Source organism: Callospermophilus lateralis, unplaced genomic scaffold (genome assembly GCF_048772815.1).
Source record: "Callospermophilus lateralis isolate mCalLat2 unplaced genomic scaffold, mCalLat2.hap1 Scaffold_144, whole genome shotgun sequence".
Taxonomy (NCBI): domain Eukaryota; kingdom Metazoa; phylum Chordata; class Mammalia; order Rodentia; family Sciuridae; genus Callospermophilus; species Callospermophilus lateralis.
Window position 1 is genome coordinate 1,170,072 of NW_027512584.1, and position 17,809 is coordinate 1,187,880.

Below are 17,809 nucleotides of genomic sequence, written 5' to 3' on the forward strand. Positions count from 1 at the left end.
CTAAAGTTTTTTAAATTGATAGATTTTTAAAATACCTTCATTTTGTTTATTTATATTTATGTGGTGCTGAGGACTGAACACAGTGCCTCACACAGGTGAGGCAAGCGCTCTACCACTGAGCCACAACCCCAGCCCCAAAATTGATAGATTTTAAGAAGTACAACTTATTCCCAATTAAGAAAATTCATGTCATTAGATACAGGTAAAATTCCTTTATTTAAAGAGACACTTTTTATTGTTGTTTACTTTCAGGACAAGTTTAACTGTAATTAAATATCCGTTCAATTTTAATGCCTTGAACATGACTATCTTTTTGCACCAAAATATTTTCCTCTTTAATTAGGGGTTATAAGTTTACTTATTTGGATTCCCCATTAAAGAAGTACTCTCAATTATAGCTTTTGACCAGAAATGCATATCTAAGGCATTGTTACTGAGATGTATTTGGACTGACATGGTCCAACAAGAATCATATTCTTGCAATTTTTAAAATTATCTATTATTTTTTATTAGTTGCTCATGACAATGCAATGATCTTGACATATAATACATTTTAATCAAATGGGGTATAATTTCTCATTTTTTCCAAGTGTACAGGTTGCAGAATCACATGAGTTATATGGCCAGGTATATGCATACAGCAACACTAGTGACTATTTTATTCTTCTGCCTTTCCTATCCCCCCTTCCCTTCCTCTCTCCTCCCATCACCTCTCTCTACACAATCAAATGTGATACATTTCTCTTCCCCTCTCACATCATCATACATGTATTTTGTATAATGATGAGGGTCTTCTTCCACCTTTCGTGCAATTGATACAGGTGAAATTTCTAACAAAATTGGATTTGACTGTTTACTTTGTTGCCATCAAAATTAAATCTGTATTTTCTAAAATTAAGAGTTAGTATGTTTCATATAAAAGCAGATTGCTGAATATGCATTCTAAATAAAAAAACATGCTATAATATTAATTTTCATTTTTTCTTTTCAAAATCGTTCTTAAGAAACTTTTTACTCCACATTTATCCAGTTAAATGTTAAAAAGTAAAAAATAAAAAAAAAAACAACAACACAAAAAACTATCTCTATATAAGCTTTCACTCCACATTTTGCTTGTTCATGGACTCTAGGGACCATAGATAAAGCTGACTTATAGCATTCAGATGCTGGTGCCTTCCAGCCTCATTGGCACCTTCTCATTCTGTCAGTCATGGGGGCTGTAGGTGCCCCCATGATCAGAGTCATGATCTTGGCAGAGGTGGTTGAAATTGACTAGATAATCATACCAGTGTTTTTTTTTCTTTTCTAATTCCCCAAGTGCTTGCATAAATGCTCTTTTCCAGGAAAGGACTGCTTTGTTCATAACTCAGATGCTGAAATTGTGAGCTCTAAAGCTGAAAGTGGCCACGTGCATTTGTGATCCCATTGGAGACAGTGGAAATTGTAAACTTCTTTGATTGCAACTGAATCAAAAGTGGCATTGAGAATGCAGTATCAATTTTTGTTTTTGCAAAACAAAAGTAGATAGAGACATATGGAACTGATTTGATTTTTCCTCTTTTCCTTGTAATTCTCAGCCCTACCAATGCCATTGAATATGTGTCCACAGAACATGGACTGCACTCATCTTCCTTCATTTCCCTTTATCTAATCCAAAGTACTTCTATTCTCCCCTTACCCCATTGTGAGTTAGCATAAGCTAATCAGTGTTATGCATTCTGTAGAAACTGTACTTTGAATTTTGTATTTTAACATTTTTACCTCATATGTTTGTGGATCCAGGAAAATATTTGCCTAATACTAATATTTGCCTAATACTAATATTTGCCTAATACTATATTTTATATTACAAAAAAAAGTCTGGAGCAGCATGGAAATGACTCAAGAAAACTAGGAAAGAAAGCACCATATGAACCCCCCTGTCCCACTCTTCAGTAGATGTTCAAAAGATTTAAAATCAGCATACTACACTGACACAGCCTCACCAATGTTTATAGCAACACAATTCACAAAAGCTAAGCTATGGAGCCAACCTAGGTGCCCTTCAACAGAAGAATGGGTAAAGAAAATGTGGTTTATATACACAATGAAGTATAACTCTGCCATAAAGAAGAATAACATTATTTTACTTGCTGGCAAATGGATGGAATTGGAGACTATCCAGCTAAGTGAAATATGCCAGTCCCCCAAACCCAAAGGTTTCATGTTTATTAAAATATCAGAAGCTTATTCCAAATGGGTAGGAGAAGAAAGAAAGATAGAAATGGGAAAAAAAACAGAGATAAATTTTATCAAAATTTAGGAAAGATCAGTAGAGTAGATGAAGAGGATGGGGTGGGGGCAGGAAAAGCAAAACTTGGTCCAACCTAAACACCTGGAATCATATTCTGTGCTTTAGGGAAGGAAGTAGGGTAAGACTTTTAATGAACTTGTTATTTTCCACCTAATTAATCCAAACTACTTCACATTAACACAAGGTAAACATCCTGTGTCTTTTCCTGAGGAGTCAAGAAGAGGGAAGATTGTCATCAATGAAACTTCAAAGAAAGAAGCTCTGTTTCTGGGATATAGATTTTTTTACTAAGTAGGTATTATATCAATGAGTTAAAATCACCTTGGAACATTGGCCGCTGGGTTATTTATTTCTCCACAGCAAGCTAAGACCTGTTGGCTCAAAAACCTTCTGGTGCCAAACTCAAATTTTACAAATCCAATTGTTTTAAACATGGCCAAAACCAAATGAATTTTATCTAGCTGGTGCCTGTCTGCTTTGCATACCCTGTAAGACTGTGCCCAACATCTGTTAACCACAGATAATATACAAAACACAGGACTATAAAGCTCCAAACTCCTGCTTGGGAACTCTGAGAGACTTCCCAACAAGATCATGAGCAACAGCATTTAGATGTAAAGCCCTCCTTACCAATCTTCATCCAGGACTTCCTTTGTTCTCCTTCACTTCTGGATGGCAGCTCCATGCAGACAAAACCTCAGGACAGCTGCTTGCTACAAAAGACTTTCTTTGCACACAGACTTGTCAAGCAGTCTACCATATCAGCCTGTGTGTGCCCCTGAAACTTCTTGGCCATGCCTTTTCCCCAATCACTCTCCAAGCACTCAAAATCCTTAGGTACGGCCATGACGGACAGACTATCCATTATTGCAGCACCTATCCCTTGATAGAAGCAAGTGCATTCACAGAACTCCTCGGGAGAAGTAGAAAACCTTGTGAAGAGTAAAAATGGTTTAGAATAGCTTGACTCCAGGGAATGAGATGGAGGGACTAATTATAGGCACTTTGGGACTGATTACTTGAAAATGAAAAGACAACAAAAAAGAATTTACTGCAAGCATAATCCACACTGGATTTTTTATTTTCTCGGTTTTTATAAGGCATTGTTTAGCATACTTGGTGGCAAATAAATGATGGAGGTTTGTGAGGATGTTTGGCATTCGTGTGATTGATTAGTAGCAAGAGAAGAGACTTTGAAAGTGTAGTTAAAATCTGTAATGAGACCTCAGCTATAGAAGAAGCAAGTGGAGATAGAATGATAGATTGGAGCACACTGGAAAAAAGACACTTGAGTATGGTAGTCCCATAGAACTTTCTATAAAAAAGGAAATGTGTTTAATGTGGTTTAGACTAGCTTCAATTTTCTTCATTTTTTTTCTTTTGTACCAGGAATTGAACCCAGGAGTGCTTAACCACTGAGCCACACCCACAGCCTTTTTTTTCTAAGTTCATTCGGAGACAAGGTCTCACTGAGGGCCTCAGTTGCTGAAGCTGACTTTGAACTTGCAATCCCCCTGCTTCAGCCTCCTCAGCCACTGGGATGACGAGCATCAGTCACCACTCACAGCCGGGCTTCCAACTTTTGAACATTTGAAACACACAGTTTCAGTGGAACTGAATTTAATTGTGTTTAATTTTAATTTAATTTAAAATTAAAATGACATCATGTAACTAGTTGCTACAATCTTGAATAATTCGGTTCTAGTAGAGTGAAGAAATAAGTAAACCTAGCATTTGTGAACATGTGAGTTCAAAGTGTTAAAATCAGAGTGCATTTATAGGACATGTGTTCTGTAGGATAATTTAGATTCTTGATAACGTGAGGGATATGGAGATTTTTCAACAAAGTTAAACTGACATTACTTAAATTAATTTAATAAGCTTATGAAGGTATAACATAAAAGACTATTCACAATCATACCAGGAATAATTATTAGGCCAAGTTTTGTAATTGACAAGTTACTCAGAAGTGAGTTTTCTAGTACACTTTGGAAGGCAGTTAGTCAATTCGGATGTAGGGGAGAAGTGATAGGATTAGTTAACATTGCTTATTACTCAACATAGAAATATATTTATAGTTGTAGGGCATATTAAACTTTTACTAAGCAGTGAGTTCTGGCAAGGGATTTATTCTAGGGTTTAATGTAAAAGTTAAAACTCAGAGACCAGTAAGCGCAAAGAAAGTAAAAAGTGAAGAGTGAGCCATGGAGGAAATCAAGGTTTCCATGGAGGGAACTGAAAGTTAGGATGCTACATAATTTCATAGTCTTGCTTATCATCCCTCCTAAACTCTGCTTATTTTTCCCATAGAGTTTCTGCTTAGTAACGTTGGTTTTACCAAGCTTGTAATTCCAGACTTTTTCTAACAGACCTAGTCTGTTGTTGATCAATTATACAATGGATCTGAAAATAACTATATTAAATTCCACTTTTGTTGGCTCCTTCAAACTGTTTTGGAAACTATATTCACGATGAAGGCAAAATCAGTAAAAAATGGTGATCAGATTTTCAGGGGATAATCATTACATGTTGATCTGTCTAGATTTCTGTAGTATCCTGTGTGTACATTCACTATACAAAAGTAAAGTCAGGTAATCTGATCTGCAAATTCCAAAATGGACTGCATTCCTGCAATCCAACTTAAACATCCATACTCCTAACAAAAACCACTTTTATTTCATGCATTTTAATGAATAAGAGAAGATTTCATGCACTCACATTATGCTTTGCTTTCTTTTCTATGTAGGTCATATAAATGCAATTTCTTTATTCCCAAAAGTTATTTCTATGATGACTCCATAAAGTTGTTATTTTTTAAATCAGTTAATTTCTTGCTTCAACATATGGTACTTGTATTTCCTCTGAGGAAAAGAAAAAAAAGTATCTTATTCAGGCTAATCTGTGATATAACTTGCAAATTTTCTAAACTTGCTGACTACTGATATTATAGTTTTCTAAACTAACTATGATACCCTATTTGGAAGTTATGATTTTTCTATTATCTCTGGGGTTTCAACAGTTTTATTTAGTCAGTTCATCATAATAACATTGTGTTATCAAAGATGTCCATTTTCATCTTTATAAAGTCAAACTTTCTAAAATAGGCAGCACATTTCAGTGAAATTAAAAAATTAATCTATATTTATATGCATATGCATGTATCTGTGTATGTCTATATCTCTCTATCCATGGACTGCAAGAGTTATTATATGAAGCCTAGAAGTTATATGCTCTCTGCATGGTTCCTAATGATTTCAGTATTTCAGAGACGCATTTTTTTTTATTGGCAATATTGTCCAAGAATCCAGGAAGAATAATATTCTATAAATACACCAAAGAGTCTTAAATTGTGAATAATTAACATACTAATGAATAGAAAACAGTTTAGTTCAGGATAGTAATTATAATGTTTCTATAAGGTAGAAAAAAAGAGTCAAATACTTGAAAATGAAGCATTTTAAAGTAAAACAAATAAATCTCATCAACTTAATTGCCTTCTCAAGCCCTAAATAAAACTGGTGATGATCCAAGGTACTAGTACTAGATTTTTTTTAACCAAGACATAAAAGGGAATTTGATGTCAGAACAAGTATAAATAACTGGACTCCTGAATACCAGCCTATTGTATCTATACGTGTGTGTGTGTGTGTGTGTGTGTGTGTGTGTGTACACTCACATTTGTGAGTGTGTGCATTTTATATCACTGAATGAAGACAGACCATTGGTAGTTGAGCCTCCATCCAAGTCAAAAATTAAATTAGGTTGGCATCTAGGGAAGACTATATAACCAGCCCAGAAAGGGGTGAGGACCAAGTTCAGTCATTCATATTCCTTCAAAATTAAAACAATGAATATCTTAGAAGCAGCATAAAAATTAACAGACATAGAGAAAATTTTCAAACACTAGTAAGCACATTTTTCTTGAATTGTGATTTGTTGACAATCTTAGACTAATTCATAAATATCTAATAATGATAAAATACATAATAATAAACATCACAAACTTTCATATTCTATCACTTCCTCAGGTTGTGAGTCTTCAGAGGTCTAGTGGTTTTGTCTTCTCTTCTACTTTGATATGTTGATGTCTCAACTTAGCATCACTTGAAAACTTGTATGCTCCTTTAGCATCTCTGCTATGGAATTAATGGATATTTTTGACAAGAGATAGGCCAAAACCATTTGGTTTACCAAATCTCAACTCATTGCCATTTATTATGCCCAATTTTTAATAATTTAGCTAATTTTTAAAGGTATATCACGTTTAGATTATGTAAGCAAACTATTTTTATAGAAAATTTCAAAGTGTTCTATTAACATATTCCACATACTTTATAAGTCATATGTTTCTTTTCATTTAAGTATTTTTTCTGAAAATTAAAGAAACTGAAGCTATTGTTATAAGTGAATATTTGGTAGACCTTGAGAAAATGAGGGGCAAACATGGACCTAATAATATCATAAAGGTATAATTGCACAGAAATATAAAACAGAGAATTATAAATGTGCTGCTAAGGGCTGTATTTAGGTAATTTTTGGAGTAAATGTCTCTTCCCCTAGTAGTTAGCTCATATCAATATTTCTAACCATTCTTTCTTCCTTCTTTAATAACTAATGATCCTTGAAAACAATATTTAAAAATGCAAATCTGGACCCAGTTTTGCCTGATTCAAATCTCAGCTTTGCCATTTATCTGTTGGGTAAACTTGGGCAAAATTATTTGTACCTCAGTTTCTTTTTCTGCTAAATAACATTATATGAGGACACTTCCTAGAGAGGCTTCTGGCATGATGAACACTCCCTTTTAAATGCTTAGTATCACTGTTATTGTCATTTCTTTCAATTTTGTTTAGATTTGTCTGATATGGGTTATTTTTCATCATATTTTCCAGTGGAAACAAACATCTCATCCAGGTCTCTCTGATCATCAGCAACTGAAGGCACAGTCTAATGATTTCACTCATTGTCCCCTAAATTGATGGCATATTTGTCATGTGGCCAATAAAATGTTGAGTAAAATAGGTACTTTAAAACATGAGTGCATTTTTAGCTAGGAGATTGCTCCTCATTTTTCAGTTTGATTCTTAAATTTGTGACCTATCAAATGGCTAAAAGTTTTTTCCAAATTGTTAAACAATTACTTCAGAATTATTATGTTTTATGAATGAGTACAATTTCTCTTTTCTTTTCAAGGAAGTACTTTTTCTTGGGTTTCTTAATAAAACCTTATCCAAATTCATAGGTAAAATATGCACTGAGATTTCCGTTAGCTTTTACAAAAGGAATCAAACATTAAGAATAAAATTCATTCTGAATGTTTCTTACATCTCACAAATACTTGCTGTAGCCTCCTACTTAAGTTACAAGTGGAGGTATAGTTCTATAAAATGTTCTTATAGATGACGCTTTATGGATAGGAAAGTTAAAGGGAGACGTTTATTTGAAGGGAGATGATTGCTTTTAAATGCATATATATATATATATATATATATATATATATATATATATATATATATAAATATATAGATGGATATATATATACCACATACTTTATAAGTTATATGTTTATATATGTATAAACATATATAAATATATATATGTATATATTTATATATTGTCCACTAATAAAATTCAACCAATTTGAAAATTGCCACATCTTTACAATAGTGAATCCAGTTAGTTGTGGGACCATAGATAAAACAATTTGTGTTTCTATATAATTAGGGCTTTCTGAGCATTCTTACCCATACAGAAAATTTAAATGGAGCTTCTTTCTGAAGTCCCATAATGGCATTCCCTATTAGCAAATGAGGTAAAAGTCATAAATAATGAATTATACCAGTGGACAATCAGCAAAAAAACTAGATACTAGGGTTTGTTGAGATTTACTATTTTCTAAACAGTTTTTCACTTAAGCAAGAATGATTGATATTGAATTCCATGGACATCTGAACAAGTACTTGATTTGAATATAAGTGCAGGAAGCCCTTTGTAAATTGCTTGAAATAAATTTGTTGGAAAATCTGAAATGTATTCTGCAAGTATAGTGAATTAAATAGTAAAATGAAATAATTGGTCACTTCTGCAGAGCATAAATCTAATATAAATAGTCTAGGCTGAAATAATTATACAGTTACTTTCTATAGAAAGTGAGATTAAAGGCTAAAAAAAGAATAACATTTTCTGCACTATTTTGCTAATTCAAATGTAAATAATAAAATTAAAGTTTATAAGCAAGTAAGCACTAAGAAAACTCTAAACAAAACCAATTTTAAACCAATTTAAAGCTTCTTAAAATACATTCACAGAGACAGAGGTAAACTACTAACTTTTTAAAAGATTGAAATTTATAAATGTTATAGATTACTAAATTAGTTTTTAGAGGTACATTGGTATAAATGTCATAGATTTATGATTTGAGGAGTCATGTTCATAATATTGAATTTTATAGACATTTGAATATAAACTTAAGAAGTCCTTTTTTAAGTTGCTGGAAATAGAGATGTTGGAAAACCTGAAATGTATACTGCAAGAATGGTAAACTAAACAAAACAATGCATAGTATTTGCAAACAGAAAAATTACATAGTATTTGCAAACAGAAAAATTACATAGTGTTAGGGCTCTCAGGTCTCTTTCTAGAAATCACTTCTATAGCGATTCCTAACTGATACTCATAAGTGAAGTTCTTGAGGGCAATATCAATCATCCTTTTGGTTCGTGACATTTTCAGTTGCAAAATAATTCAGACATATTTCTATTATAGCTGAAAATACTTACCTGATCTTCTTCAAAGGCATTTATGGAAAGAGGAAATTTTTTTTAAAATTTATTTATTTATTTTTTTTCATCTTCCATACATTTGATTCAAATGAGTTATGCATTTCCATTTTTACCCCAAATACAGATTGCAGGATCACATCAGTTACACATTCACAATGTTTACATAATACCATATTAATAACTGTTGTATTCTGCTGACTTTCCTATCCCCTACTATCCCCCCTCCCCTCCCCTCTCATCTTCCCTCTCTACCTCATCTGTTGTTGTTCCATTCTCTCCCTTCCCCCCTTTCCCCTCACAACCTTGTATATGTGATTTCATATAAAAATGAGGGTTTCCTTCCGTTTCCATGCAATTTCCCTTCTCTCTCCCTTTCCCTCCCATCACTCATCTCAGTTTAATGTTAATATTTTCCTCATGCTCTTTCCCTCTGTTCAGTTCTTAGTTGCTCTCCTTAAATCAAAGAAGACATTTGGCATTTGCTTTTTAAGGATTGGCTAGCTTCACTTAGCATAATCTGCTCTAATGCCATCCATTGGAAAGGGGAAATTTAAGAAAGACTTTTTTATTAATAGCTGGGACACGAATCCTTTAGGCAGAAGTGGGGTGCTTATACTACCAAACCCTTAGTGTCCAGCCTTCCCCTGTTGAGTTTTTAGTCTTCTGTGCTGTGCCTAGTGGCACCTGAGCTGGAGGGAGGCACCACCACTGTCTAGGTTTTTATAAATGTCTTACTCAAGCTCAGACCTCCAGCTTATGGATCAACTATTTCTCTTTTTTGTCTTCATAAGCAATAATTAGGCTTTGGGGTGAGAGGGAGGTCTGTAATGTGAACAACTTCTTGTTGTCTTTTTTTTCTCCCATTGTTGTAAATAACTTTTAATGGCCAAACCCCAGATTTGTACTTTTTTTTCTAATTGCTAAAACCATTCTCTTCCACCTGATTTTACTGTAACATTTGGAAAAGGAATAAATGTCATCCCTTTAAAAAAAATATCTGGGGGAACGTCATCTTGTTTTAATAATTTTCTCAGTAAAATAGTGATAGGCAAATTAATTGGAAATATGTAAAATTTTAATATTCCAAACTCAAATTTTTCTATAAGGTATTGCTATTTTATTGCATTTTCAATTTATAAGCAATGATTCCACAAAATTCTTTTTATTTGTTGAAATTTTTACTGACAACTTGATAAGTTTAAGCAGTTTGATTCTCTGAAACAAATAATTAACTTAATTGACTTCAGTATGTAGACATTTCTATAAAGGCTTACATAAAAATTAATATTTTTAATCTTATTTATTAGTGGCATTACTGGCTTCAAAAATGACTTAAAGATTCTCAGGCAAATAAAAATTTCAGTGTCAATTTCTTTATATACAATATTACTGAATTTCAAATTATTTTCTCATAACTTTACAGTGATTTCTGATGTGAACATGAATAGTTTCAATATTACCTTTTCTCTCATGTGCACATTACTAATTCTATTAAATTTAAGAGAAAAAAGGCTCCATTTCAGTACCTGGTGACTTAACTCAAGGATTTGATTGGACTCTTCATGTGGAAAAACTGAACCTCAGTGTGCAACTTAAGTTTTGTGCAGTTCAAGTAAATGAAAAAGCCCCAGGGCTGACACTAATCTTTTGAAGTTATAGATTTCTTATTTGGCAGCATAAACTGGTTGGTTTACTTGGCTCTGGCTGTAGAATGAGCTACTACCTAAATCTTAGCAAGAGACCTACTCATGAAAATATTTTATTGTAGAAACAAAAGTAATTGCTCAATTCTGAATTTCATATTGAAACTAATAAAAATAAATACAATGATCACTATTTATACTTTTGCCTTATAGGTAGCTTTATTGAAATTTTAAATCATGGAATTTTAAATAATTTTTTTTTCAATTGCTTGTATCTTTGAGAAATGCATAAGAACTGATTTATGCACATATTTTCAGCACCTTGGACAGTACTTGTGCATAGAAAGGGGGCCATTTGTTGACTACAGGAGCTGTACTTAGCAGTCACTTAAACCCTAATAGGCAGATTGACTAGAGTAGCTATCTTTCATGTATTTATAAGATTATGTGTCTAATTATTAATTATGTCTTTGTTATCATTGTAAGTGAGGCCACAGAAATGGTCTAGTAATTTAGGTCAGAATATAAATCTAGAAACTGAGATTTGGAAGTATACTTGGAATAATATCTTATGACTTAAAACAACAACAACAAAAATCTTAGAACACTAATATTTTCAGCAGTCACATTTAATACACAGGATAATCTACTGATACAATTGCTGTGTGATAAGCTGACTATGGCTAGACTGAGTTTTCTGCCTAAGTGGATATACTCACATTCTCTTATAAACTAACAAGTAATGCAAACATTCTAACATATAAGACCTACATATCCTTAAACTGTCCCTGTTTTTCTTTCAGAGAAAAGAACCAACCTGGGCCAAAGAGTCAAGAATCTGAGGCTTTAGATCTTTATTTCATTATCAAGCGAAGGAAACATATCATTCGTGGACTTTTACTACTAGAGATATACAGACCCTTATATATCATTTTTTATTATATGATAAGGCCTGAAAATGGCCTATTCACATTCTAAAATACTAGCTTAACTGGACAGTCCTTGAGACATCTGCCACTTAGCCTGAATCAAATCATCTGAGTCCCTTTCTTTTTGCTCTGTGCTGTATCTATCCAACTGCTAATATGTAGAAAGAGGTGGGTGAGTTTCACCTGGAAAATTGATCTTTCACTTAAGGTCTTTTTGTGGCAAGATTAAATTCCAAGGCTCAGCAGCTCTTTATGACTCTCAAGAAATTCACTAGAGTGCTACTCTATCACGATATGAGAGGTGATGCTGAGTAGCTTAAAATTTTGAATCATTCTCCATTCTAGTCCTCGTGAAACCTTTCAGATAATCATTTTTTTAAGGAAGAGAAACAGAATATATAATAAATATTTTTTTCTAGCTTTCATCAAAAAGAAAAATTGGTTTATTCAGATTTATTATAAGATGTACCCGACAAAATATATTTTTTCTGAACTAAAATAAATGTACACTTTGCTTTAAGCAGCTCTGGGTTGATTACCTGTAGATTGGTGGTATTCTATTTTGAAACATCCCATTTTACTTGTAACACATCCACTCCTGAGAGACACAAATGTGTAACATTGTCACTTAACATCACCTTTCCCCCCTGGGGTGCTCTGAAGTTCCTTTTGCTGACCTCTGATTTCATATGTTGCCCATGGTTGAAGACACATTCCTCTACTGTCCTGACAGCTAGTTTCACCTTCCAAGGAAACTTTTAATATTATATTAAAAAAAACAACTTTCTGTTAGGGTTACTGGATCTTAAAATAAGGAAGACAGAAAAGGGAGGGTCTTCAAAGAGATTTATGAGTTTTCTTTTATGTTTGCTGGATTAAAAATAAGGTAAAGCAACCAAGCAGAGATGCCAAGTAAGAGATTATAGATAGGGAACTGGGAATAAGAAAGAAGTCCGTTAGAGACATAGATTTGCAAGTCATTGCATTGAGATAGTAACCATGATGACTTTCAAAACATAACATATTTGTAATCATTACAAGCTAAATTCCTGCAACAGAAGGATAAATTCTATTATGTTGAAGAGACAATATAATCAGCGACAAATCCTCTGAAATGGAAATGAGGACAACCACCCCATTCACAATGTCCTCAAAAAAAAATAAAATACTTGGGAATCAACCTAACAAAAGAGATGAAAGATTTATACAATGAAAACTACAGAACCCTAAAGAGAGAAATAGAAAGAGATCTTAGAATATTGAAAGATATACCCTGTTCATGGATAGGCAGAACTAACAACATCAAAATGGCGATATTACCAAAAGTACTCTATAGGTTTAATGCAATGCCAATCAAAATCCCAACGGCATTTTTGTAGATAAAGCAATCATGAAATCCATCTGGAAAAATAAAAGACCCAGAATAGCAAAAGCAATTCTAAGCAGGAAGAGTGAAACAGGTGGTATAGCAATACCAGACTTTAAACTATAATACAGAGCAATAGTAACAAAAACAGCATGGTACTGGTACCAAAACAGGTGGGTGGACCAATGGTACAGAAGAGAGGACACAGAGACCAATCCACAAAATTACAACTACCTTATATTAGACAAAGGTGCTAAAAGCATGCAATGGTGAAATGATAGCATCTTCAACAAATGGTGCTGGGAAAACTGGAAATTCATATGCAACAAAATGAAACTGAATCCCTTTCTCTCGCCATGCACAAAAGTTAACTCAAAATGGATCAAGGAGCTTGATATCAAAACAGAGACTCTGCGTCTGATGGAAGAAAAAATTGGCTCTGATCTACATATTGTGGGGTCGGGCTCCAAATTCCTTAATAGGACACCTATAGCACAAGAGTTAATAACTAGAATCAACAAATGGGACTTACTCAAACTAAAAAGTTTTTTTTCTAAGCAAGAGAAACAATAAGAGAGGTAAATAGGGAGCCTACATCCTGGGAACAAATTTTTACTCCTCACACTTCAGATACAGCCCTAATATCCAGAGTATGCAAAGAACTAAAAAAATAAAATAATAAGAAAACAAATAACCCAATCAACAAATGGGCCAATGACCTGAACAGACACTTCTCAGAGGAGGATATACAATTAATCAACAAATACATGAAAAAATGCTCACCATCTCTAGCAGTCAGAGAAATGCAAATTAAAACCACTCTAAGATACCATCTCACTCCAGTAAAAATGGCAGCCATTATGAAGTCAAACAACAACAAGTGCTGGCGAGGATGTGGGGAAAAGGGTACACTTGTACATTGCTGGTGGGATTGCAAATTGGTGCAGCCAATCTGGAAAGCAGTATGGAGATTCCTTGAAAAGCTGGGAATGGAACCACCATTCGACCCAGCTATTCCCCTTCTCGGACTATTCCCCAAAGACCTAAAAAGAGCATACTGTAGGGATACAGCTACATCAATGTTCATAGCAGCACAATTCCCAATAGCTAGACTGTGGAACCAACCTAGATGCCCTACAATCGATGAATGGATAAAAAAAATGTAGCATTTATACACAATGGAATATTACTCAGCACTAAAAAAACAAAAAAACAAAATCATGGCATTTGCAGGGAAATGGATGGCATTAGAGCAGATTAGGCTAAGTGAAGCTAGCCAATCTCTAAAAAACAAATGCCGAATGTCTTCTTTTATATAAGGAGGGCAACTCAAAACAGAGCAGGGAGGAAGAGCATGAGAAGATTAACATTAAACAGGGATGAGAGGTGGGAGGGAATGGGAGAGAGAAGGTGAATTGCATGGAAATGGAAGGAGATCCTAATTGTTATACAAATTACATATAAGAGGATGTGAGGGGAAAGGGAAAAAAAACGAGAGAGAAATGAATTACAGTAGATGGTGTAGAGAGAGAAGATGAGAGGGGAGGGGAGGGAAGGGGGATAAGAAGGGGATATGAAAGGCAGCAGAATACAACAGACACTAGTATGGCAGTATGTATACACGTAGATGTGTAATCAAAGTGATCCTGCAATCTGTACACGTGGTAAAAATGGGAGTTCATAACCCACTTGATTCAAATATATGAAATATGATATGTCAAGAGCATTGTAATGTTTTGAGCAACCAATAAAAAAATTTTAAAAAAACAACTTACTTTCTGAGCTACATAGGAAATGTAGAAAATATTTCATGGACACTTATTCCATTATCATTATGCAAAAATTCTGCTCATGGTTTTTCATCACTGTTTTCTTAGTATACTATAAGCATTCATAAGGCCTGCTTTTTCATGATGTATAATAAAATTGCAGTGTTGTATTTAAAAAAAACAATACATAAAAATTGAGGCTGAAATTGAAAAAAAGTCAAATAGTATTAAACTATTTTTGAACATGAAATATGAAAATAAATTATAATAAACATTTGTATTAAAATTGTTGAAATCCAATGTTGCTGTAAAATATTTACTCCCTTAATTCTACACTGAAATTAATGGTGAGTTGCAAAGTAGTTTGAATTTACATATTTAAAAAGTAGGTTTTTTCCCTCCTTGTACCACTGAAAACATTCATTTTAACATGTTTATTCATATAATAATAAAATACTTGTGCATGTAGGCTTACTTTCCCATCTGTGAAAAGTAGAAATTTATATAGCAATTGTGATGATTGAAATGATATTCATACCATAACGGCCATCATATTACTTGCCAAATGGAAAATTTTTGTTCCCTTTATTTAATTTTGAAATAATTTATAGTCATTATTTAATTTATCATCTTTCCTTGAGCCAAATATGATATTTTCCTTGTTCCTCCACCTTCTATTTGTTAATCAACCAAATACAAAATTCTCAGGTGGTACTTAGTGTATGCAGCCATTGCCAGAGGCTGAGAGGCTATTGATTTGATCGTTGTTGTTTTTGGATCAGTGTGAGCTTGGCACTTATAAGGACCTCTTGCAGCCAACCCTTCTTGGCTCACTGGACAAAGTAAACTCCCAGGCCAATAAGAGAGGCCTGCTGAGTAAAATAAATCACTTGAAATGGCACAAAAGCAAGAGTTCTTTTTCATTTTGCAGTCCCAAAATGTGTTGATCTTCTTTCACCAAATACATATTCTATCTTGGAACTGCAGGTGACAAAAGGATCTTTAAAGGCTACAATTGGAGAATAAATGACCACCTACTTCCTTAGGTGAGAATATAATGCCAAATAAGAACATGATATTTTCAAAAAGAAAAAAGAAAAAAAAACAGTATCATATTTTAGGCTTAATAATATATCTTCTAAATTAATTCAGGTGGCATCTCTATGTATCTCAGTAGAACTACAACTAATGATTTGGAGATTATTTTCCCTAAAAGTTAAATGTCAGTACAATATAAAATGACAAATATTTTTAAAAACATACGCCTATTGTTTTAGCTTGAGATTGTTTCATATTTTTATTCTATCCTGAATAAGACTGGAAAGTAAACATTTAGGTATGTGTTTCTTTAAACATTTGCTTCATTTTAACATGCCTGTTAATTCCTTTCCTAAAATTTCATGTAAAATGGAAAACATTCATGTTTCTGAAAGGGCAGAAAATCCTTATTAGAATTATTCAGTATAATTTACTGCATACTGTATAGGATTACCTTTTCACTAAAAAAAAAATCAAGAGTTTTATCAAAACACTTACCATGAGAAGATTCATGTTTAGAACACAAGCTCATTAAAGCTCTGTTGCACTGAACTTATTTACTTTTTTCTAACTTAATGAACTCTGAAATTTGATAAGGGGCAAATAATGTATTTATCATGTATGGGGCCATGGGTTCAGTGCCCAGCATCACAAAATTTTCTAAAAACTTAATTAATTTCCATTGCACTATATTAATTCTGCTAATAGTTTGAAAAATTTACCAGCTTTGCATACTGATCAAATGAGTCTAACAACTGTCTATGTTATTATCATTAGAATAATAAAGACTAATATTTAGAAGTACGAAATTCTCCACAATAGCTTCAAGATTTTGTGAAGGCCAATAGTCCTTGAATTCATTTTTTTTTTAATGTGTGCATTGACCACAATGATATCTCCCACTTATCAATGTTCTTATGGTCTTTTTCCCAGGTAGGATTTTGAGCCAATGGTTTAAACACTGACACAGGATAATGTAATTCTTTTGACAACTCTTGTAAAATCTTGTTTATATTTGTTTTACAGTTCAGTTTCTTTCTTTCTTCTCTCTCTCTCTCTCTCTCTCTCTCTCTCTCTCTCTCTCTCCTCTTCTCTTCTCTCTTTCTTCTTTTTCTTCTTTTTCCTAGCACTATTTTTATTTTGTTTTTACTTTCACCTTTACTTATTCTTACCAATGGCTTTGGGAATCTTTCAGATATCTTTGTCTCTTAAATGCTTTTTTAAAGCAGTGAACAAACTGCTATTCTAAAATAGTTGAAAAAGTTAGAATTTTTCCTATATATGACTGTATCTTGGAACAATATTCTTAATATCATTATTAGTATACTTAACATCATAATATTATAGCCAAAAAGTGTAATACCTTTTAGCAGAACTATATTAATGTTTGCATCCTCTTATTTTTCTATCATCCTGACAGTTACACACTTACTTTAAGGGACCCAAAACAAAATGGTTCATTTTGAAGAATGGCCCAAGATAGCAAAAGTTTAGGGAAGCACATTTTTTTTGAAGATTGTAAAATAAATTACATAAGTAGAATTACAAGCATCAGTGTAAGTCATTGATGGAGTGATCAGCTCATAGAAACACAAATGAGGACAATCTCAAGAGCAGCTGTGTATTAATTAAAACCAATAGATAGTAGTGCAATTTCTTTGATTAAGACTGGAAGAGGGGGGCGGGGATGTGGCTCAAGGGGTAGCACGCTTGCCTGGCATGCGTGCGGCCCAGGTTCGATTCTCAGCACCACATACAAAGATGTTGTGCCCGCCGAAAACTAAAAAATAAATATTAAAATTCTCTCTCTCTCTCTCCCTCTTTCTCACTCTCTCTCTCTTCCTTTAAAAAAATTAAAAATTAAAAAATAAAAAAAAAATAAATATTAAAAAAGACTGGAAGAGGGCTACCTCTGCTAAGAAGAACATGAGTTTAAACTCATATATATTGAGAGTAAAATATATTTGTTTCATCATAAAGTGGTGACAG